Here is a 22478-nt window from a genome sequence, read left to right on the forward strand (position 1 = left end):
ATGCATTGCTAGTATTCGTTGGTCACAATTTTGGACACGTTTTTCAAACGTAGAAGTATATCCGCAAATATCTCAGCAATCCTCTTTTGACGAGTAAGTATGAACAATAATAATACTATCTGAATACATACAGATCTTTCTTAATATTATTTTGATAAAAATAGTACGTGAATAAGCAAAAAATGGCACATAAAATAGTGTGAATGGGGAAGATGACACAAAATTGTTTTGCCGTTTCTCTATTCTTATTCTATGTTGTACTTTCAAACTTTGGGTACTCTTTAATTAGGACAGACTTTATTGCTCAACTGCTATGATGCAAGCCAAATTTTATACATTTATTTCAGTTTTGAGCTTAGTAAACCGTTCACTTTTTAGATTATACTAAAGAAGATAATCATCATTTATTTGGGAAGTAATATTATACAATTTTCTCCTAGCTGCGGTGCTGAAGTCCCACCCTACATCAACAGAAAAAGAAATAAAGGAGCATGCAATGTGTTACTTGAAGAATGCATATGAAAGACGGGGGGCCAGGAGATCTGGACACTGAAAATAATAGGTTTTTGGTTCTAACTGTTAGGACAATTAGACAGGGTTTGCAAATAGTGGACAAAAATCGTCTTAACTTCCATTGTAATATTTTTTTTCTTGGAAATATAGAAGTTGTACATTTTAAAATGTATATTTGAATCAAAATGTGGTTTTGAGTTAGTGTGTTAATGTAATTAGTTTTGTGTTTGTCATTACTATACTGTATATTGCCATGTTACCAGAATTTGTAGCTGAAGTTTAAGACTAGTTGTGTTTTTTATGATTATTGCCCATATGTTGATTGTTGATTGATTGTATACAATGTATAATTTGAAATACATATGTTTCAGGTGTGAATGTGTATTTTCAGAATACATTTCTAAACCTAATCATTGGCTTGGTTTACTTGTTTCTACGCCTATAAAATCTATCTTTGATGTATAATAGACCTCTACCCATATACGTATAATAGACCTTTAATGTTATCCGTATAACAGACCTCTACCCATATACGTATAATAGACCTCTAAAGTTATACGTATAATAGACCTCTAAAGGTATACGTATAATAGACCTCTAACCATATACGTATAATAGTCCTCTAAAGTTATCCGTATAATAGACCTCTAAAGTTATCCGGAACTCCAACCATATATGTATAATAGTCCTCTAAATTTATCCGTATAATAGAACTCCAACCATTTATGTATAATGAACGTCTAAACATAGACGTATAATTGACGTATAACTTTAGACGTATATTAGAATTTCATTCTAGACGAATTGTAGACCACATTTAGACGTCTAAGGTATGCGTTTAATAGACGTATATTATACGTCTTTTGCCCACTGGGACTACTGAATGGCGTAGACCTGAAAATAAAACTCACGCGCAACAGAGATGCTTTCTGCTTAATGAACAACATCGGAGAACACAAACTGAGCGTACTCTCTGCATCTTTGTTTGTGAACGCCGAAGCACTCCTGACGGTCGCACCACTAAATACCTAAATACCCCATAGACCGCGTACAGATGAAAGTCTTCAGCCTGCCTGCAGGGAGCCATGTGTGTAACCAAGAAAACCTCTTTCTCGGACAGTTACCCAAAGTGGTAATTTTGGGGTTTGTGGACAAAGCGGCATTCAGCGGCAGTTTTACACAAAACCCCTTCAAATTTAAACACTACAACATTAACTTTCTGGCTCTCTACACGGACGGTGAACAAATCCCGACTAAACCGCTTCAACCGCTTCAACCAGACTTCCAGAATGGACATTGCGTCGGTGAATATTTTAATCTGGTGGAAACATCCGGGAAGCCTCTGAAAGTCTTTTTTTGTGTGTAACAAAGTTGCATTTTCATGTCCGGACGGGGAGACTTTATCATTCCGACATGAAGCCACCCTTAAGTCCTCTGAGGCGTGTCTGTCTGCAAGGCTTGTATTTTGGAAATGTTTTTTTGAAACGGAGAACGACTTTGAAATAGGCTTCCGCCGGCGCCTCGCGATCCAGGTAAGATTGTAGCAAGAACGCAGCGGTGGCGGGGTTTGCTGTAGTCGTGGCCGAGTGCTTAAGGCGATGGACTAGAAATCTATTGGGGTCTCCCCGCGCAGGTTCGAATCCTGCCGACTACGTTGTCCACCTCCTGTCGTTGTGTTCTGGCGCAAGCAAAGAAGCGCACCTCTTTGCTGTTCCTGGTGGTTTTAAAACGCCAAATCGCTTGTACCCGCTGCCTTGGAAATAAATTCTTCAGCGTCTGCAAATGGCATTTTGCAGCTGGAAGCAGATGTCGACGCGTTTTGCACAGAGCACCAAAAAAGCGTCTTTTTTGAAGGTCCAGGCACTGAGCATTGGTGATTTAGTGGTAGAATTCTCGCCTGCCACGCGGGAGGCTCGGGTTCGATTCCCGGCCAATGCAGTAGCTTTTGCAGCGAGCGGCTCCATCACTTGCATCCCCTTGCAACTTGCAACTGAAAACCCACTGAAGCTAAGCAGGTGTGAGCCAGGTCAGTACCCGGATGAGGGTGAGCTACAGGGAAAAACAAAGCTTCCAGCTGGAAGCGGTGTTAATGGTGCCGGCGGGGGGGCATTCACCCTGAGGTCTGTGCGGGTCCCAATTCCCCAGCATAGTGACAGAGAAATAAACATATTTTGGCAACTTTGGTCACCCCCATTTAACTTCTGGGGCAGGAAAAGCACACTTTTCAAAACTTGTTTTTCAGCTCGAAATAAACGTATTTTTTCAAACCTTGGAATCCCAATGTAGCTGCCTGGCTCATTAGAGCCCACTGAGTCAGCCCTTAACCCCACTGTGCAGAAGCTGTCAAAACGGGTTTTTCAGCAGAAATAAACACGTTTGGGCAACTTTGGTCACCCCCATTTAACTTCTGGGGCAGGAAAAGCACACTTTTCAAAACGTGTTTTTCAGCTCGCTGTGACCTCTGTTTTACATCTCATCCAAAAGACAGCGCCCTTTTACAACACAGCGTCTCTGTCACTATCATAAGTGACTGCCATCATAAGAATATGAGTCCAATATTTTAGAATATAGTCGGAATGACTTCTAACCTTACCTGTGGTGTCTTTAATCCCTATTGCTCAATGCATGGTGTACGTACTGCATAGATGTGTCTTGAGAATGAGGAATGGGCCCCTGAGACCGTCATTTACCTGTTTCACAAATGATCGTATTTTACTAGAGATTCTGTTTGGGATTCAGATGTGCATTCGGACAGCAATCCCTTTCAAGAAATGATACGTACTGGATGAGGTCAAAGGTGCTGGAACACTGTATTTAGGATGTGTTTGCAGTGATTGTGTGTCTCCTGCTTCATCGCAGTGATATATAGATGTGCTCCTGTAATTTATTGGTACATGCCCAGGGCAGTAAGCAGTCTGAGGATTTATTTCCAGACGGCATAGAGCAGTGAAGCAGTGAAGTAGTGCAACACACTGGATCATTATATTATTAGAATCTATTCTACTTAAATTATTACATTATACACAATTTGAGTTCATTTTAAAAAGTAAAAGGTAATGAAAGGAATGCATTTTCATAAGAAAGATAATACCGATATGCATGTGATAATCTTCCTTATATCATGTAGTGCGTCAGTTGGACACTTTGTGGGCTTGAAATACAAAGCAAATCATGTTCTATGGTACAAGTTAAATACAAAACGTAAGCTTTTATTTTAATTAGATTTGTTTATAAAGCATAAGCAATCATTTATTACATTAATATATGTGAAAATGACATTTTAGCATCATAATATTACATAAAGGTCTCTAGCTTCAACACAGTGATATATATATATATATGCTCAGTGATTTATTGGTACATGCCCAGGTCAATAATCAGAATGCAGACGGGCTACAGGTAGTGTTGTGAAATACTTCAACACACTGGATCGCAGATTTAGACCCCCTGCACTCTTACTCCTTAAAAACCAAAGAAATGAAGATATGTAGCAATCACATTGTAACAGGGGTGACAGTGACTTAATGCTTATACTAGTGGACTTTTGGTACCTTTAGGGTACGGTGTTCCCTGAAGGGCTCTCAAACCCCGCATTTCAGATGCCTAGCTGTATCACTGATGTGTTGCACCTCAGAATCACTTTTAACCTTACCTCTGGTATCTTTAATCCCTATTGCTCAACGCATGGTGAAAGTATTGCATAATTGTGTCTGAAAATGAGCAATGGGCACCTGAGAGACTCATTTGCCTGTTTCACAAATGATCATATTTGACTAGAGATTCTGTTTGGGATTCAGTTGTGCATTCTGACAGCAATCCCTTTCAAAAAACGATACATTCTGGATGAGGTCAAAGGTGCAGGAACACTGTATGTGTTTGCACTTATTCTGTGTCTCTAGCTTCAACACAGTGATATATATATATATATGCTCAGTGATTTTTTGGTACATGCCCAGGGCAATAATCATTATGAGGATTTATTTCCAGATGTGCTAGGGGTAGTGTTGTGAAATACTTCAACACACTGGATCGCAGGTTTAGACCCCCTGCACTCTTACTCCTTAAAAACCTGAAGCGTCTGGCGTCTCGCCGACGTCGAACACCCCCCTCAGGCTGTACTCGTACTCGGCTAACTGCTGTGGAACCCTGTGTGAGAAGCCGTTGGCCACGGTGACGGCTGGCGACCCACGGACGCCCCACTATCGGCCGGCTCCAGCCCCAGCTGGTCCTCTAGAGCCTCCCCACACGGCTCCTCCTCCCGGGCCTGGTAGGGGGCCAGCCGGTCTTGGTGCAGGACCACCACTCTCCCCCGTGTTCGCAACCGGACACGGTAGCAGACCTCGCCCACCACCCAGAGTACCTCAGCGGGCCCCTCCCACGACGGCGCCAGCTTAGGGCTGAGGCATTTGCGGCGGCGCGGGTTGTACACCCAAACCGAGTCCCCGGGCTGGAAGGCAGGCCCCCTGCAGCGCAGGTCGTAGTGCCGCTTCTGCCGGACCCCCGCCTGTGTCAGGTGGGTCCGTGCAAAGCTGTGCACCTGCTGCATCCGCTGCCGCAGGTCCCATTCGTAGTCCGGTCCAGCCAGCGGTGCCGACCCGTCTCCGGGCGACGGGCCGAAGACCAGGTCCACCGGGGTTCACATTTCCCGGCCCAGCATGAGTGAGGCTGGGGTGCACCCGGTGGATTCCTGGACCACGGTCCTATACGCCCAGAGTGCAAGGGGGAGGTGGCGGTCCCAGTCCCGTTGGTGCCGGGACACCAGGGTGGCCAGCTGGGTGGTGAGCGTACGATTAAACCGCGCCACCAACCCGTTGCTCTGGGGATGCAGAGGTGTGGTCCGCGTCTTAGTGATCCCCAGGCACTGGCACACTCTGGCGAAGACCTGGGACTCGAAGTTACGCCCCTAGTCACTATGTAACTCCTCCGGCACCCCCAGCCTGGCAAACATCCCCTCCAGCAGTGCATCGGCCACCGTGGGGGCACTCTGGTCCGGGAGGGCGTAGGCCTCCGGCCACTTCATAAAATAATCCATGGCCACCAAGACGTAGAGGTTCCCGGCCTCGGTGCGCAGAAACGGGCCCAAAACGTCCACCCCCACCCGCTCCATAGGAGCCCCCACCTGGTGTTGTTGGAGGGGGGCCCGAGAGCGCTCGGGGGGACCCTTCTGCGCCACGCACACTGCATACGTTCGGCAGTACCACTCCACGTCCCGGTGGCAAAGACCCCAATAAAAATGGCCTCGGAGGCGCTACAGGGTTTTTTTACCGCCAAAGTGCCCCACGCCCGGCTGGCCATGCACTGCTCGGAGCACCGCCCCGCGGAGCGACCAAGGCACCATCAGCTGCCACCGTACCTCGCCACTGGAGGGTACCCGGCACCCCCGGCGCAGCACCCCGTCCTTTACCTCCAAGGCCTCCCACAGGGCGCAGGGGGCCTTGACGGACTTTGGGTGTGGGGCGAGCTTCTCTCGCGTAGACCGCACTCCGGCTACCACTCCTAGCATGCCCAGCGGTACTACGAGCGCCTAGGGGCGCTTCCTCCTCACCACCAGGCGAGGGCGTTACAATACATAGAATATGCATGTAAAACGAACAGATCTTATCGAGAGGGTTATCAGAATACAAAAGGTATATATTCAGTCAGTTACAAAGTGTTACACATATCAAGAGGACATACATTCAGTATATCATTCATTTAGACCATTTCATAAATGAACCTGGTAATAACTTCTACATTAGATACTGAAAACAAGTACATAACTCTTAGGAATTAAATTGATATCAACTGGTTGGGATAACAATTGAATTCGCGAGCAGTAATGCAGTGAAGTTGAATACTCATCCAATCTCTGGGGATTCAGATCTCCTGCGGGCACAAAGAAACAGTTGCAGGCTTGTTGCTGTCCAATCCGTGCTCTCTGTCTAGGTGCCAGGCTGTGCTGTGCGGGTTGTGACGGTGCGCTGCTGATGCTCACTGACCGGCTAGTTAGTGTTGGCTTTAACTAGCAAAGTTTGTGCACAGGAGAAAAGATGACTGTGGGTCCCAGCAAGTCAAGAAGAAGACCGGTTCGTTCCTGATGAAGAGCTAGTTCTGAATAGTGATTCAACTGTCCACAGTTCCGACCTGTTCACGAGGCCTGCTGCTGGTGCTAACCTCGGGTGGATCCTCTGGTTACTCTCTGGCAACCTCCGCTTTAGACTCTTAGAACAAAGGAAAGTTCTGGCACTCGGACACACTGGCCGTTCCGTGGTTGTCCGGGCTGAGTCTCAGGATGGTCAGGAGGCGCGCTGTGAGAATGTCCTGCCCTTGGGAGCCTTCTGCTCCTGGGCTGTCCTGCCCTGGAATTCTCCTTTGAATTCCCTTTAGAAAACTCCACAGAAATCTCTACTGAATTCCCACTGAATCTCTCAGGCTCTCTGTGTTGCCTGTTTTTACCTGGAGGAACTTCAGCTCGTTGATTGGCTGAAAGTTCCATGGGCATCAGAGTCCCACGTGGGTTACTCGGCCCTACCAGTCCCTGATTGGTTGATCAAGGTGAGATATGAGTCACTTACTCCTGACACTTAGGAATGCAGTCCAGATGTCCATCTGGCACTCCCTAGACAGATAGGCGCCAATGGATGACCATTGATCATGATAGCCAGGCTTAGCTAAGTGCATCCCCCTTTGGGAGCTGTCCCTTATCAAGGGAAACCTTAAATCAGCCTGCATGAATAGTTTCTCTGTGGCTGCACCACAGAGATGAACAGAGAGATGAGGCCTAATTTGGGAAAGCTCAGAAACACTTAATTCTTTCTTATTAATAAGCCTCGCCGCTACACCGCCCAAAGCACTTCTAAAACAGGAGATTCGCGTTTGGGAAAACAGGTCTACGGGTCTGAAACCTGCTCCACGGAAAACAGCTCTGTTGCGCTTTTGATCAAAGGGAGATTCGCTGTTCTTACTTTTTGATGACATAACACCCAAAGGGGCTTCTTTGGAGCTGGATTCCAACCAGCATCCTTAAGTTTCTTGGCAGTATCCTTTACAGTCCTCTGTTCGGTCGACAAGGGACTGAAGGGGGCAGCTTTCCTCACACATACAGTGCAATGTACTGTAGTGTTCCCCTTAATTGAATTCGCAGTTCTGCATCAAACCTCTAACTCGTTTCCTTAGCTTGGATTTAAGCCACGAAGCAGGCTTCTACTGTATAAACGTCTAGAGGAATCACAAACTATTTGAGAGGCCACCATCCCAGGGGGAACTGACAAGTCTATCCCTAAACACCTAGCGCAGTCTCTCGAGAGACCGTCAAAAATCGCTTTCTCCGTTTGCGTTGCAAGTAAGTGAAAACGCGGTCTCAACCCAGAGCCACTTGGCAGCAGCGGCACGTAAATACCGTTACTGTTACTGCTCGATACCGACGTTAGCCTACTATACCATGTTCAGCCACCGCTAGAAAATGCACGGCTCTAGAACCGGAGCAAATGACAGGAGGGCCAACGCCGAACGGGCACACGTGTCAGACATGGAGCGCGACGAGGATGGGATTCGAACCCATGCGTGCAGAGCACAACGGATTAGCAGTCCATCGCCTTAACCACTCGGCCACCTCGTCGAGGGATCTGGGCTGTCCGGACATGGGTTGGCGCGCTCCAGATGATCTTTTTCTTTTTTTTCCCTCGTACTCGAGGGTCATTTTCCTGTTCCACGTGCGATTTCAACATTTTCCTTGGGAGATGCCAAGCCAGGAATTAATTCTCCAGGACCTTAATTCTCTTCTCTTGCAGCCTGAGATCATGTCCTTCTTTTGGCTCCCTCCAGTTCTGATAAAAAATCTCATTCTTAGATTTGTTAATTTTTGCAGAGAAAGCCAAAGAGAAACGCTCACAACACTGCAGAGCTCTGCTAATTGAGGTACTGTCAGAGAGGAGCAGGGTGACGTCATCCATGTATAGAGATGTCTTTACCTCTCCTCCCCCACTTCCAGGCACTGGTATCCCATTAATGGCCTGATCCTGGCGCAAGGCACAGGCTAAGGGCTCCGTAGCCAAAACGAATAACAAAGGGGATAATGGGCAGCCCTGCCTCACTACTGAACAGACTTCAAAGGGGTGTGATCTATTGCCATTAACCATTACTCTGCTGTTGCTACCTGTGTACAGCAGGTTAATCCACTTTCTCATGATGGGGCCAAACTTCATGTGCTCAAGTACCGATGTTAAGTACTGCCGGTTTAGGCGGTCAAAGGCCTTTTCTAGGTCTACACCTAAAACGCACAGAGGGAGGGAGCGATCCTCTGAGTACAGACAGACATCCCTCAACAAGGCCAGGTTGTCGCTCATCAGGCGTCCTACTATCCCACAAGTCTGTTCTTTCCCTACCAGTGAGGCCACTACATTTTGTAGGCGCAGGAAAAGGGCTTTGGACAGGATCTTAGTGTCCACGCCTAACAGGCTGAGGGGTCTCCAGTTCTTTATGTCATTCTTTGCTCCTTTCTTAAACAAGAGAGAGATAGTGCCTTCTCTTAAAGAGTCAGGCAGCAATTCTGTCTTATAGCTTTCCTCGAATAGGAGCAGTAGCGGATCCTGAAGCAGATCCCAAAAGGTGCAATAAAATTCTTTAGGGAGCCCGTCAGCACCCGGAGTTTTCCCCTTCTGTAAGCTCTCCATAGCCTGTCTCAGCTCTTCTACTGTCAAATCCCTCTCAAGTACTTCCCTATCTTCTTCACTCAAAACGTTTTCTAGCTTTGAGGTAAAAAAATGAATTTCTTCATCCTTTACCTCTGTAGAGCTGTACAGTCTTGAGTAGAAGGCCTCGGTGCAGGAGAGGATAGCACTCGGCTCTGTTCTCTCTCGTCCCTCCTCATCAACTACACTTTCCATGACAGACTTGGAGCCTACCACTTTCCTGAAAAAGAAGCGAGTACACTTCTCATTTTCTTCCAAGAACTGCACTCTGCTTCTTAACAGCACTCCTCGACTACTTTCTTGGCTATGCTCCGGATGTCCTTTTTTAAAAGGGTGATATCCTCGAGCACATCGAAGCCACTGTGCAGCATCGTGTAGAGACGCTGCAGCTGCCTCTGTTTCCTGGCTAGCACTCCTCTCCGTCTGGCAGCAGCCTTCCTTCCCTCAGCCATGAAAAAGGCCTTTGTCCTCATCTTCACCTCCTCCCACCACTCTCCTACTGACCCGTACAGACACTGCAAGGACAGCCACTGTGATAGTTTCTCCTTGTAGCGGGATACTACCCCCTCGTTCTCTAGCAGCTTTGTGTTGAGTTTCCAGAGGCCTGGGCCAAAGACAGTCCCGCCCTGGAGTTCCACTCTACACCCTAAAGCCTGATGATCTGAGAAGAAGACAGGCTGAAGAGTGACCCCAACAACTTTCACTCTCTCTGAGACAAAGCAATAGTCAATTCTGGAGCTGCTATTCCTCCCTGACCATGTATATCCTGCTGTTGTGGGATATATACATCTATATGTGTCTGAGAGTTTAAAGTCTTGAACTAAGTTTTGCAGGGCCAGTGAGCTGGAATCCAATTTTATCGGAGAGCTAGACTGCCTGTCTGTGTGCTCTAAGATACAATTAAAATCCCCTCCCACTATCACGTCTGTGCTACTTAACAATAGGGGAGAGAGTGCCTTGAGTAGCTCCACCCTTCCTCCCACGTCAGTAGGACAATACACATTGATTAGCGGCAGGTTAACGGTCCCCCATTCCACATCCACACACAGCAACCTGCCATCTATGACCCTCTGAATACTTTTCAATTTGAAAGCCCATCCTTTGAAAAGAATGGCCACGCCAGAGGCTCTGTTGTTATTGTCCCCTGACCAAACAGAAGGCCCTTTATCCCACCTATCTTCAAAGCTTTTATACCTCTCTTGATAGGCTAAAGCACACTCCTGCAACATCAACACATCTCCCTCTCTCTGCTGGAGGTAATCAAAGACACACTGGCATTTAACTCTGTCATTGATACCTCTGGTGTTAAGAGAAATTATGTTTAGAGCCATATTACATAAGAAAGTGGAACCAGTCTTTACAAAACACATTTCTCTTCGGTCTCACCTGTTACCTTCTCTTTTTCTTTTTCTTCTTACCAATTTCCTGCCAGCCATCCTCTGAATGAGCCTTCATCAGGGTGGCAGCAGTAAAAGCGTTCACGGAGTCCATTTCAAGGAAGGGGGTAGAAGGAGGGGTGGAGGGGTTCCAGCTGTCCCCATCGCCATGCTCTCCTTCCTCCTCGCTCGGGGAGAAAACAGAGTCATTTTTCCTTTTCCTCAAGTCCAGCTCCTGGGAGCACCGAGGGGAAAGGGGTGCAGCCGATGCACCAGTCTCCTCTTCCCCCTCAACCACCAGCTGTTGCAGATCCTCCGTGATGGACTGGATGGAGGAGAGGAGGGCATCTGTAGCACTTGCAGAGTCTGAGAAAAGCAGCTCCGCTGAATCCTGGGTATCCTCGCTGGACCCGCTCCACCGGGGGGCCCCACACTGGCCCTCGTTCTGAGGAGCAGGAGTGGGGGAGGGGTCCTCGCTGTTCTCTGGGGTTTTCAAACCCTCGTGCTTGTCTGGTGCAGTCTGCGGTTGTGGGGGCGTAGTGGATTTCTCTTCCACCGGCCCCGGAGCCACAGCAGGACTGATCCTGGCTGGAGGCTGAGACTCTTTGTCCAACAAGGGTTCTTTGTTTGACTTGTGGTTTGCTTTGGCTTTTTCAGGCCGGTTTGGCTGAAACAAGCACTGCCTCATCCTTTCTCATTTTGAGTTTATAGGCGTAGGCGTGAGGGCAGTTCTTAAAAACGTGTCCTTCCGAGCCACATAAATTGCACTTTGGCAGCATTGAACAGTCAGAGGCTTAATGTCCCTGTTTGCCACAGGTCTTGCAGCATTTCACAGTGCAGGACGATGCCAGGTGTCCCACAGCACCACAGCGCCGACACACCTTTGGTTGTCCCACATAAAAAACATAGCCATTGCAGGCGCCCAGCTGGATTGTAGAGGGCAGGTGCCTTAAGCCTCCATTGACATTGTCCGGTAGCAAGCGAACCTCGAATTTCCTTGCTCCTGTTTTTATACCGTCAACATCTCTAACCTCAGTTCCATGGTGGATGGTGCAGTACTGCTTAAGCCAGGTGTGAATGTCCTCCGTCTTTGCCATTTCCGAGAACATAACAACCTCTCTCTCTGTGTCAGAGGCTGCAAGTTGATCTTCTCAAGGGCAGGAACTTTCCCTCTTTTTGCCTCAAACACATCCACACATTGTTCAAACAGAGAATAGGTAGCAAAAACAACCTCAAATGCTTTCTGACCTGGGAGAGCGAAGATGAAATACAAGTGCCGAGGTTCAAAGCCAAGTTCCTTCTGTAACACTTTTCTGCTGAACTGCATACGATCCATGAAGAGGTCATCCAAAAGCTCAAAACGTACAGCATTCTTGCGGGATCCAAAGGTTGCCATCTCAAACTGCAAAACAAACACTGCTTCCACAAAACAAGAAAACAATCCAACTACTCCAACTACAGGCTGATCAAGGTATCTCCCCTGCCAGATAAGCAGAGAGCCGCAGGCGATGAGCCCGGAGCTGAACGGGCCCCACTGGCTCGTTTGTAAGGCCAGGTGCATTGCCAACCACGACCGGCAGGGCAGAGGACTTGAAGGCGGCCTGGGCTCCTGCAGCTGTCCAGCCACGCACTCTGGTTTCTCTTCATCTCGTACAAATCTTTTGCCTTTTACTAAAGATTTCCATGGAGAGGAGCATGAATGAGTTCCATACAATTTTTGTGCTTCCCTGCCTTTGGGTGGGGCGCAGCTGGGCTGGTCAAAGAGAGAAAACAAAACCGCTCACAATCGCTCTTATTACGGCGACTGTGGCCTTCTGCTCTGCGAGTCCTCGGTCTCAGCCTGTCTGATTGGCGCTCTTTTCTTTGGGGGGCGGGAAGTGTCCGGCCGCAAATATGAAGCGTTACAGCAACGACATGCCATGAGACGATTGATAACGATTTCCATAGGATCCCCGCGGTTGCCTGGCTACCGTCAGCTTTGCGCAGTGGCAGTATCGTAGCCTGTGAGGTTTAGCCGAGGCGCGATTATTGCTAGTTGAAAACTTTTCCCAATACCCCGCTTCCGCCGGTTTCCAATACAATCGGCGAAAGCAATTTTTGAGCAAGGTGTTTAAAGACAGATTTTGTCATGGTAACATCATGGTAGAAAGAAACAAGCTTGTTACGTCTCAACAGAAACGCTCTTTAGCTCTTTCAGCGTTATGCAGAGAACAGCGTCTGTCGAGATCACTTTTGAGTCAGCGCGAAACGCCGTGTGCTGTCAGTTTGATTTCATATTGCTCGTAGCGGCGCCCGGCTTTTGTCTGTCAAACGTTAGGTTGCGCTTCTTCATGCTGCATCGTCGGCATGAGTGGAGCTCTTTAAACGTCTGTACTTACTGCGCCCCATAAGAAATTGTTTGTCCCCGTTCAAAAGAGATTGTGCGATGTCCTGCAGCGTTCACAAAGCAAACCTTTGACAGTTTGAAAAGAGGAATTTATTCTGCTTCCTGTGCGTGCAGTAGTTACAAAGTTGAACGTCTTTACACGATCTGCTGCAGTTTTCAGTGGGCGGGCTTTGTCAGATGGCTTTGAAAAACGCACTGTGTTTCGGCTCGGGAAACATCATGAGCAGTGTCCTGCATGTTTTCTGTGTATAGCTGTCTTTTAACGCATACAGAATTCATTCGAAATCATTGATTTCTCCAATTAACAAGGGTCCCTTTTTGAACCTGCGAGAAGCATTCTTTCAATGTAACAGATTTACTCCGAGGAAAGGCAGCATGACATTAAGAGTAGCTCAAGCTTTCAGCACCCGTATCGGACTGCGTGTATGCAGACACCGCTCAGAATCCCCTGTAAGATTCTCCCTCAATTCCGTTGTGCAGTGCTTTACCTCTTTCAAAAGGCTTCACTTTCCTAGTCACATTCCAAGACTCATCGAACCCGGGCTGTTTCCTCCAGCGGTATAGTATTGCAGTGAGACAGCACGATGCCTGCAAGACTATGTCACGCTAAACGCCACAGATTGTGTTTGTCCCTTCGTGTCAGTCGTCCTGCAGCCACGGGAAGTGGGACACAAACATGCTGCAATGCTTTCAGGACGTTTGGATTTGTTTGTGCAACATCCGAGAAGAGTACTTGTGGCTTGAATGTGAACTGTACGTGCCCGCCCCCTTTCCTCTGTAGTGCATGAGTTCCTCCCGGCATGCCCTTCGTCATTGTTCTGTCATCTTGTATTTAAAGGGTTGTATTTCTGCTGCTGAAAATAAGCAACGGTTTTCTCACAACGCCCTTTGTTCCCGACGGAGCCCTTGTCTGTCATGAAATTCTTTAAAACCTCAAGCTAGAAGAAGAAGACGACAAATATGAAGCGTTACAGCAACGACATGCCATGAGACGATTGATAACGATTTCCATAGGATCCCCGCGGTTGCCTGGCAACCGTCAGCTTTGCGCATTGGCAGTATCGTAGCCCGTGAGGTTTAGCCGAGGCGCGATTATTGCTAGTTGAAAACTTTTCCCAATACCCCGCTTCCGCCGGTTTGCAATACAATCGGCGAAAGCAATTTTTGACAGTCTCGTCAGAGCGCGACATAGTCTTGCAGGCATCGTGCTGTCTAACTGCAATACTATACCGCTGGAGGAAACAGCCAGGGTTCAATGAGCCATGGAATGTGACTAGGAAAGTGAAGCCTTTTGAAAGAGGTAATGTCGACGCTTTTTTTTTTTTGGCGTGGTACTAATAACGCCAAGGCTGGGGTTCGAGCCCCGTACGGGCCAGGTCCTTTTCTCCTCTCTTACAAAAGCTGTTAGGTTCCTTTCCGTGGTGAGATGGGTTGTGATGCAACGCTACCACATAGTGCCGACAGACAATTAAATGACAAAAATGAAGAGAGTTAAAGCAGCTGGAGAGGTTTTCTTACAACTTTTGAGCTGACACAGTTTTGGAAAATGTTTTCTTCACGCTGCACTGTACCACATAGGCAGCCAAGAGTCTCCAAAACAAAACAGCATTGACAGTCATATAATGTCCATTAACCCCGGTTTTAAACACAGTATCATGTCTGCCATCATAAGAATATAAGTCCAATATTTTAGAATATAGTCAGAATGTCTTCTAACCTTACCTGTGGTGTCTTTAATACCTATTGCTCAATGCATGGTGTACGTACTGCATACATGTGTCTTGAGAATGAGGAATGGGCCCCTGAGACATTTACCTGTTTCACAAATGATCGTATTTTACTAGAGATTCTGTTTGGGATTCAGATGTGCATTCGGACAGCAATTCCTTTCAAGAAATGATACGTTCTGGATGAGGTCAAAGGTGCTGGAACACTGTATTTAGGATGTGTTTGCAGTGATTGTGTCTCCTGCTTCAACGCAATGATATATAGATGTGTTCCTGTAATTTACTGGTACATGCCCAGGGCAGTAAGCAGTCTGAGGATTTATTTCCAGACGACATAGAGCAGTGAAGCAGTGAAGTAGTGCAACACACTGGATCATTATATTATTAGAATCTATTCTACTTAAATTATTACATTATACACAACTTGAGCTCTCAGCACCGTACTGAGCCCAGGTGTTTTTCTAAAGCTGTCAGGTGCAGTTCATTTACATGAAGGAAATCTCTTACTGGGTACGATTACAATGCAGTAAGTAGCACAGGCTACTTAGGGAGTAGGCTGATGTGTTTAAAAACGACCCGAGCCAGCAGGAGTCGAACCTGCAATCTCCTGATCCGTAGTCAGACGCGTTATCCATTGCGCCACTGGCCCTGGTGTGACACTGCAGGACTGTAACCCAGTGAGCTTAGCACTGCAACTAGTAAAATATTACCCCCGGTCCATTCTTTTCCAAAAGTGAGAAACACCTGTTTTCTACATTTTGTCTGTTTTAAAACCATATCTCTTTAAACCAAACCAAGAGTTTGTCTTTTGCACTGATATTCTGATTCATTTCGATTTCAAAGAAAAAAGAAACATTACCTTCCAAAGCATCATAAAATTGTCCCTTCCTCCAGACTCTACTTCTCTCTTGTAGTAGTACAGCAGACCTTTCCAGGTGAGCAGATCACAGAGTCCAAAATGAGCTTCCTCCATCAAGCAAAGTACCTGAACATGACTCTTTCATCATAAAAGCGCCCCTGTAATAAAGAAATTAAATCCGAAATCAAGAGGGCAGTTGCCTACTGAAGTTCAAGAAGTCATAAATTTTAACCTAGCAACACATTAAAGGCTGCATCTATACAAGTACGATTCTAGAAATGCTCACCAGATTACGTTTTAAGAAAGAACTGCGCCTCAGGTTCCGCCGAGATCTTAACTCGGATGGCAGGATTCAGAGTCTGGTGTGGAATGATGGCGCACGGAGGGTCCACATACTGTGGATCCCTCAGTGTTCTTCCGCGTGTTCAAACCGCCAGCGTGTGACTCCCCTGTCCCCGTGACCTCATTGCTCTGCTCTCGCCTCTGTGCAGCTGAGCCCGACTCATGGTAAAGTGGAAAAAAATATGCCCTCAACGTGAGATTTACTCTGGAGTGAGGATAGTTGTTACCTTCTTATCGTTGAAACGGATGTATGTGATATGGCGACTAGGTTCTTCTCCATTAGCAGGCTTAAGGTTAAAGAAAAAAACATTGCTGACTTCTTTTTTTTTTGCCAGCTGCGAGCGCTGATTAGCGAGGTTTGTATTTCATGTTTTGCAAGTTGCATCCATTTTAAGAAAAACAAGTCGTTCAAGACAGGAAATGAATACTTGCATTTAATTAAGTCTAGACGTATGCGGTTGTCCATAATGACCAGTTCTGTTTGAGAACACAGAACAAAAAAAGGCACCGCTGGGATTCGGACCCAGGATTTCCTGTTTACTAGACAGGCGCTTTAACCAACTAAGCCACGGCGCCCCGGAAGTGCTGTCCTTTTGCAGCCACTTGGACACACCACTCAGACACATCTGCATTCGGTGTGTGCTCCGCCTGCTCGCTGAGCAAGTTGCCACCTTTACATACAATAGCAACATCGACACCAAGAGAAAGGATGACAAATGGCTTTTATTGGACTTTTCATGTCCAAGGAGCTCAATGTGCTTTCTGTGTACAGCAGGGCCACTGAACTCCACACTGGCCACTGAACCAAAGCAGTGGCTTGCTGGCTTGACATCTCCCAAGGAAAATGTTGAAATCGCATGTGGAACAGGAAAATGACCCTCGAGTATGAGGGAAAAAAAAGAAAAAGATCAACTGGAGTGCGCCAACCCATGTCAGGACAGCCCAGTTTTGTTGACGAGGTGGCCGAGTGGTTAAGGCATGGGGTCGAATCCCATCCTTGTCGCTCTCCATGTCTGACACGTGTGCCCGTTCGGTGTTGGCCCTCCTGTTCTTTGCTCCGGTACTAGAGCTGTACATTTTCTAGCGGTGGCTGAACATGTTATAGTAGGCTAACGTTGGTATCGAGCAGTCACAGTAACAGTATTTACATGCCGCTGCTGCCAAGTGGCTCTGGGTTGAGACCGCGTTTTCACTTACTTGCAACGCAAACGGAGAAAGCGATTTTTGACAGTCTCTCGAGAGACTGCACTAGGTGTTTAGGGATAGACTTTGTCAGTTCCCCCTGGGATGATGGCCTCTCAAATAGTTTGTGATTCCTCTAGACGTTTATACAGTAGAAGCCTGCTTCGTGGCTTAAATCCAAGCTAAGGAAACGAGTTAGAGGTCTGATGCAGAACTGCGAATTCAATGAACGGGAACAGTACAGTACATTGGACTGTATGTGTGAGGAAAGCTGCCCCCTTCTGTCCCTTGTCGACCGAACAGAGGACTGTAAAGGATACCGCCAAGAAACTTTAGGATGCTGGTTGGAATACAGCTCCAAAGAAGCCCCTTTGGGTGTTATGTCATCAAAAAGTAAGAACAGCGACTCTCCCTTTGATCAAAAGCGCAACAGAACTGTTTTCCGTGGAGCAGGTTTCAGACCCGTAGACCTGTTTTATTTGTAGGGCAGGGCGCATTCCCAAATGCGAATCTCCTGTTTTAGAAATGCTTTGGGCGGCGTGAAGTGAAAATAAGAAATGGGCTCCAGATGCACATGGAAGCCATCAAGTGTTTCATCCGAGCTGTTTCAAAGACTGCTCAAGAGCTTTCCTTTCACAGAGGTGCAATGATTAATGATGGGGGTGCACCCTTCAATGCGCCTTACGACTCTAGGGAGTGATTGAGACGATTCGTAGCGTGTGCTCATTTCCCTCTATTCCCCGTGTTGCAGTGGTAGGATGACGTAAATTTCTGCTTCGACACGTAACGGCGTTATAATCAAGTGCAGGAGCTGAGGGCTTTTGTTTTGTTTCGTTTTCCATGGCGTTTGTAAGCACGCAAATCAAAGGCAATTCCTGCGTCTAACAGGAATGTAAATGCTTTGGAAAGTGCAGTGTGGTGCAGCTTGTAAAATCCTTATCCACATTTGTGGTTTGTTGATGTTTGTTCTGTCTGCCAAAGCTGCATTTTGACATCCGGACGGGGAGACTTTATCATTTGAACGTGAAGCCAGCCTTAAACCCTCTGAGGCGTGTCTGTCTGCTGGCACGTATTTTGTCAAAGGTATTTTTTTTTTTTTAACGGAGAGCGACTTTGAAAAGGTTTCCGCAGCCACGTCGCACTCCGTGTTAGATTAAAGGAGGAATGCGTCGATGGCGAACTCGCTGTAGTCGTGGCCGAGTGGTTAAGGCGATGGACTCGAAATCCGTTGGGGACTCCCCGCGTAGGTTTGAATCCTGCAGACTATGGCGTCTGCCGCACGTCTCCTTGTGCCTGCGCGGCAAAAGCGTGGTGCCGCTTCTCCTTTCCTGGTACTATAAAAACGCTAAATCGCTTGGCCCTGCTGCCATGGAAATGAGTTCTTCAGATAACCACACATCTTGCGTTTGCACCTCTGGTGTTCTACTTATGCCTTTGAAAACCTAATGAATAAAACTGAAAGAACCGACACAATATGTAGGTGCTCGTAAAGCACGCATTAAAGAACTGTTAACAGCAAGGGTTTCAGTGGGTTAACTGAGGAGAAGGCGTGATCGCTAATTGTTGACTTTGTATTTGGTGTTAGAAACATTCTTACTGTGCATGACGTGCAACAAATGTAGCCACAGAAATTGCATCACGCTTTCATGTATGCTATTGCAGACACCAACGTTGCCTAGATAGAAAACCGAAATAGCCGTGGGTTTGCTTGCTGGTCTGAAGGATCTCTCTTCGAATCTCTATCATTTGTCAATTGAAGTAAAAGGCGCTCCAATCTGATACGTTCAGAATCAAACCCGCAGCTGTTGTTCGACTTTATTTCTTGACTAATTACAACTGAGTGTCGCATGAGCAGTTACGTAAACTTGTCTGATATATTTGACAAATGCCGTTCTTCAATTAAAACTAACAGTACATTGTCAGGGACATTCAGTTCTATACAAACAAGAGACAGACAAGAGAATGTTTCTACCTTTCATGTGGACTACGTGTTGACTTAATGATCGGAATAATTGAAAAGTTCGGGTTCATAGCCGATGCAGTGCGTGCTAATTAGAACAACAGCAACGCTGAGCTCTCAGCACCGTACTGAGCCCAGGTGATTTTCTAAAGCTGTCAGGTGCAGTTCATTTACATGAAGGAAATCTCTTACTGAGTACGATTACAATGCAGTAAGTAGCACAGACTACTTAGGGGAGTAGCCCGATGCGTTTAAAAACGACCCGAGCCAGGCAGGAGTCAAACTTACAATCTCCTGATCCATAGTCAAACGCGTTATCCATTGCGGGACTGCAACCCGATGAGCTCAGCACTGCAACTAGTAAACTATTACCCCCGGTCCATTCTTTTCCAAAAGTGAGAAACACCTGTTTTCTACATTTTGTCTATTTTAAAACCATATCTCTTTAAACCAAACCAAGAGTTTGTCTTTTGCACTGATATTCTGATTCATTTCGATTTCAAAGAAAAAAAAACCTACCTTCCAAAGAATCATAAAATTGTCCCTTCTTCCAGACTCTACTTCTCTCTTGTAGTAGTACAGCAGACCTTTCCAGGTGAGCAGATCACAGAGTCTGAAATGAGCTTCCTCCATCAAGCAAAGTACCTGAACATGACTCTGTCTTCATAAAAGCGCCCATGTAATAAAGAAATTAAATCTGAAATCAAGAGGGCAGTTGCCTACTGAAATACAAGAAGTCATCAATTTTAACCTAGCAACACATTAAAGGCTGCATCTATACAAGTACGATTCTAGAAATGCTCACCAGATTACGTTTTAAGAAGGAACTGCGCCTCAGGTTCCGCCGAGATCTTAACTCGGATGGCAGGATTCAGAGTCCGGAGTGCGGACTGATGGCGCACGGAGGGTCCATATACTGTGGATCCCTCAGTGATCTTCCGCGTATTCAAACCGCCAGCGTGTGACTCCCCTGTCCCCGTGACCTCATTGCTCTGCTCTCTCCTCTGTGCAGCCGAGCTCGATTCACGGTAAAGTGAAAAAAAAAGGTGCCCTCAACGTGAGATTTACTCTGGAGCGAGGATAGATGTTACCTTTTTATTATTGAACAGGATGTATGTGATGTGGCGACTAGGTTCAATTTTGTATCCTTTTAAAAGATTAAGGACTGGGGTGAGCGGGATTTACCACCCTTTCAGCTAAGAACCCGACGTGCGGACCGTTTAAGCTGCATAGACTCAGTCGTTTAACTCTTCTCCATTAGCAGGGTTAAGGTTAAAGAAAAAAAACATTGCTGACTTCTTTTTTTTTGCCAGCCGATTGCGCTGATTAGCAAGGTTTGTATTTCATGTTTTGCAAGTTGCATCCATTTTAAGAAAAACAAGTCGCGTTAAAGACAGGAAATGAATACTTGCATTTAATTAAGTCTAGCTGTAGGCGGTTGTCCATAATGACCAGTTCTGTTCAAGAACACAGAACAAAAAAGGCACCGCTGGGATTCGGACCCAGGATTTCCTGTTTACTAGACAGGCGCTTTAACCAACTAAGCCACGGCGCCCTGGGAGTGCTGTCGTTTTGCAGCCACTTGGACACACCACTCAGACACATCTGCATTCGGTGTGTGCTCCGCCTGTTCGCTGAGCAAGTTGCCACCTTTACATACAATAGCAACATCGACACCAAGAGAAAGGATGACAAATGGCTTTTATCTGGAACTTTTCATGTCCAAGGAGCTCAATGTGCATTCTGTGTACAACAGGGCCACTGAACTCCACAATGGCCACTGAACCACAGTAGTGGGTTGCTGGCTTGACATCTCCCAAGGAAAATGTTGAAATCGCATGTGGAACAGGAAAATGACCCTCGAGTACGAGGGAAAAAAAAGAAAAAGATCATCTGGAGCGCGGCAACCCATGTCTGGACAGCCCAGTTTCCTAGATGAGGTGGCCGAGTGGTTAAGGCAATGGACTGCTAATCCACTGTACTCTGCACGCATGGGTTTGAGTCCCATTCTCGTCACTCTCCATGTCTGACATGTGTGCCCGTGTGCCTTTGGCCCTCCTGTTGTTTGCTCCAGTACTAGAGCCGTACATTTCCTAGCGGTGGCTGAACATGGTATAGTAGGCTAACGTCAGTATCGAGCAGTGACAGTAACAGTATTTACGTGCCGCTGCTGCCAAGTGGCTCTGGTTTGAGACCGCATTTTCACTTACTTGCAACGGAAATGGAGAAAGCGATTTTTGACAGTCTCTCGAGAGATTGCGCTAGGTGTTTAGGGATAGACTTTGTCAGTTCCCCCTGGGATGATGGCCTCTCAAATAGTTTGTGATTCCTTATACAGTAGAAGCCTGCTTCGTGGCTTAAATCCAAGCTAAGGAAACGAGTTAGAGGTCTGATGCAGAACTGCGAATTCAATGAACGGGAACACTACAGTACATTGCACTGTGTGTGTGAGGAAAGCTGCCCCCTTCTGTCCCTTGTCGACCGAACAGAGGACTGTAAAGGATACCGCCAAGAAACTTTAGGATGCTGGTTGGAATCCAGCTCCAAAGAAGCCCCTTTGGGTGTTATGTCATCAAAAAGTAAGAACAGCGAATCTCCCTTTGATCAAAAGCGCAACAGAACTGTTTTCCGTGGAGCAGGTTTCTGACCCGTAGACCTGTTTTATTCGTAGGGCAGGGCGCATTCCCAAACGCGAATCTCATGTTTTAGAAATGCTTTGGGCGGCGTGAAGTGAAAATTAGAAATGGGCTCCAGATGCACATGGAAGCAATCAAGTGTTTAATCCGAGCTGTTTCAAAGACTGCTCAAGAGCTTTCCTTTCACAGAGGCGCAACGATTAATGATGGGGGTGCACCCTTCAATGCGCCTTACGACTCTAGGGAGTGATTGAGACGTACGTAGCGTGTGCTCATTTCCCTCTATTCCCCGTGTTGCAGTGGTAGGATGACATAAATTCCTGCTTCGACACGTAACGGCATTATAATCAAGTGCAGGAGCTGAGGGCTTTAGTTTTGTTTCGTTTTTCATGGCGTTCGTAAGCGCGCAAATCAAAGGCAATTCCTGCGTCTAACAGGAATGTAAATGCTTTGGAAAGTGCAGTGTGGTGCAGCTTGTAAAATCCTTGTCCACATTTGTGGTTTGTTGATGTTTTTTCTGTCTGCCAAAGTTGCATTTTGACATCCGGACGGGGAGACTTTATCATTTGAAAGTGAAGCCAGCCTTAAACCCTCTGAGGCATGTCTGTCTGCCGGCACGTATTTTGTCAAAGGTATTTATTTTTTTTTAACAGAGAGCGACTTTGAAAACGTTTCCGCAGCCACCTCGCACTCCGTGTTAGATTATAGGAGGAATGCGGCGGGGGTGAGCTCGCTGTAGTCGTGGCCGAGTGGTTAAGGCGATGGACTCGAAATCCGTTGAGAACTCCCTGCGCAGGTTTGAATCCTGCCGACTATGGCGTTTGCCAC

General features: G+C 46.7%; 8 non-coding genes across 8 annotated transcripts; 5 read left to right on the forward strand and 3 right to left on the reverse strand.

Moving 5' to 3' along the window:
• Nucleotides 1-8028: 8028 nt before the first annotated feature.
• On the reverse strand, nucleotides 8029-8110 carry trnas-gcu (transfer RNA serine (anticodon GCU)). The gene has a single exon. It is a non-coding gene; the product is annotated as a tRNA-Ser (tRNA).
• Nucleotides 8111-12185: 4075 nt separating this feature from the next.
• On the forward strand, nucleotides 12186-12302 carry LOC138226589 (U5 spliceosomal RNA). Its single transcript, XR_011184599.1, has one exon. It is a non-coding gene; the product is annotated as a U5 spliceosomal RNA (small nuclear RNA).
• Nucleotides 12303-12532: 230 nt separating this feature from the next.
• LOC138226584 (U4 spliceosomal RNA) lies at nucleotides 12533-12677 on the forward strand. The gene has a single exon (XR_011184594.1). It is a non-coding gene; the product is annotated as a U4 spliceosomal RNA (small nuclear RNA).
• A 1308-nt stretch (nucleotides 12678-13985) lies between these two features.
• Nucleotides 13986-14127, forward strand: LOC138226578 (U4 spliceosomal RNA). The gene has a single exon (XR_011184588.1). It is a non-coding gene; the product is annotated as a U4 spliceosomal RNA (small nuclear RNA).
• Nucleotides 14128-16374: 2247 nt separating this feature from the next.
• trnat-agu (transfer RNA threonine (anticodon AGU)) lies at nucleotides 16375-16448 on the reverse strand. Its single transcript has one exon. It is a non-coding gene; the product is annotated as a tRNA-Thr (tRNA).
• Nucleotides 16449-18240: 1792 nt separating this feature from the next.
• Nucleotides 18241-18322, forward strand: trnas-cga (transfer RNA serine (anticodon CGA)). The gene has a single exon. It is a non-coding gene; the product is annotated as a tRNA-Ser (tRNA).
• A 2173-nt stretch (nucleotides 18323-20495) lies between these two features.
• On the reverse strand, nucleotides 20496-20569 carry trnat-agu (transfer RNA threonine (anticodon AGU)). Its single transcript has one exon. It is a non-coding gene; the product is annotated as a tRNA-Thr (tRNA).
• Nucleotides 20570-22385: 1816 nt separating this feature from the next.
• Nucleotides 22386-22467, forward strand: trnas-cga (transfer RNA serine (anticodon CGA)). Its single transcript has one exon. It is a non-coding gene; the product is annotated as a tRNA-Ser (tRNA).
• Nucleotides 22468-22478: the final 11 nt, after the last annotated feature.

Source organism: Lepisosteus oculatus, unplaced genomic scaffold, assembly GCF_040954835.1.
Source record: "Lepisosteus oculatus isolate fLepOcu1 unplaced genomic scaffold, fLepOcu1.hap2 HAP2_SCAFFOLD_138, whole genome shotgun sequence".
NCBI classification, from domain to species: domain Eukaryota; kingdom Metazoa; phylum Chordata; class Actinopteri; order Semionotiformes; family Lepisosteidae; genus Lepisosteus; species Lepisosteus oculatus.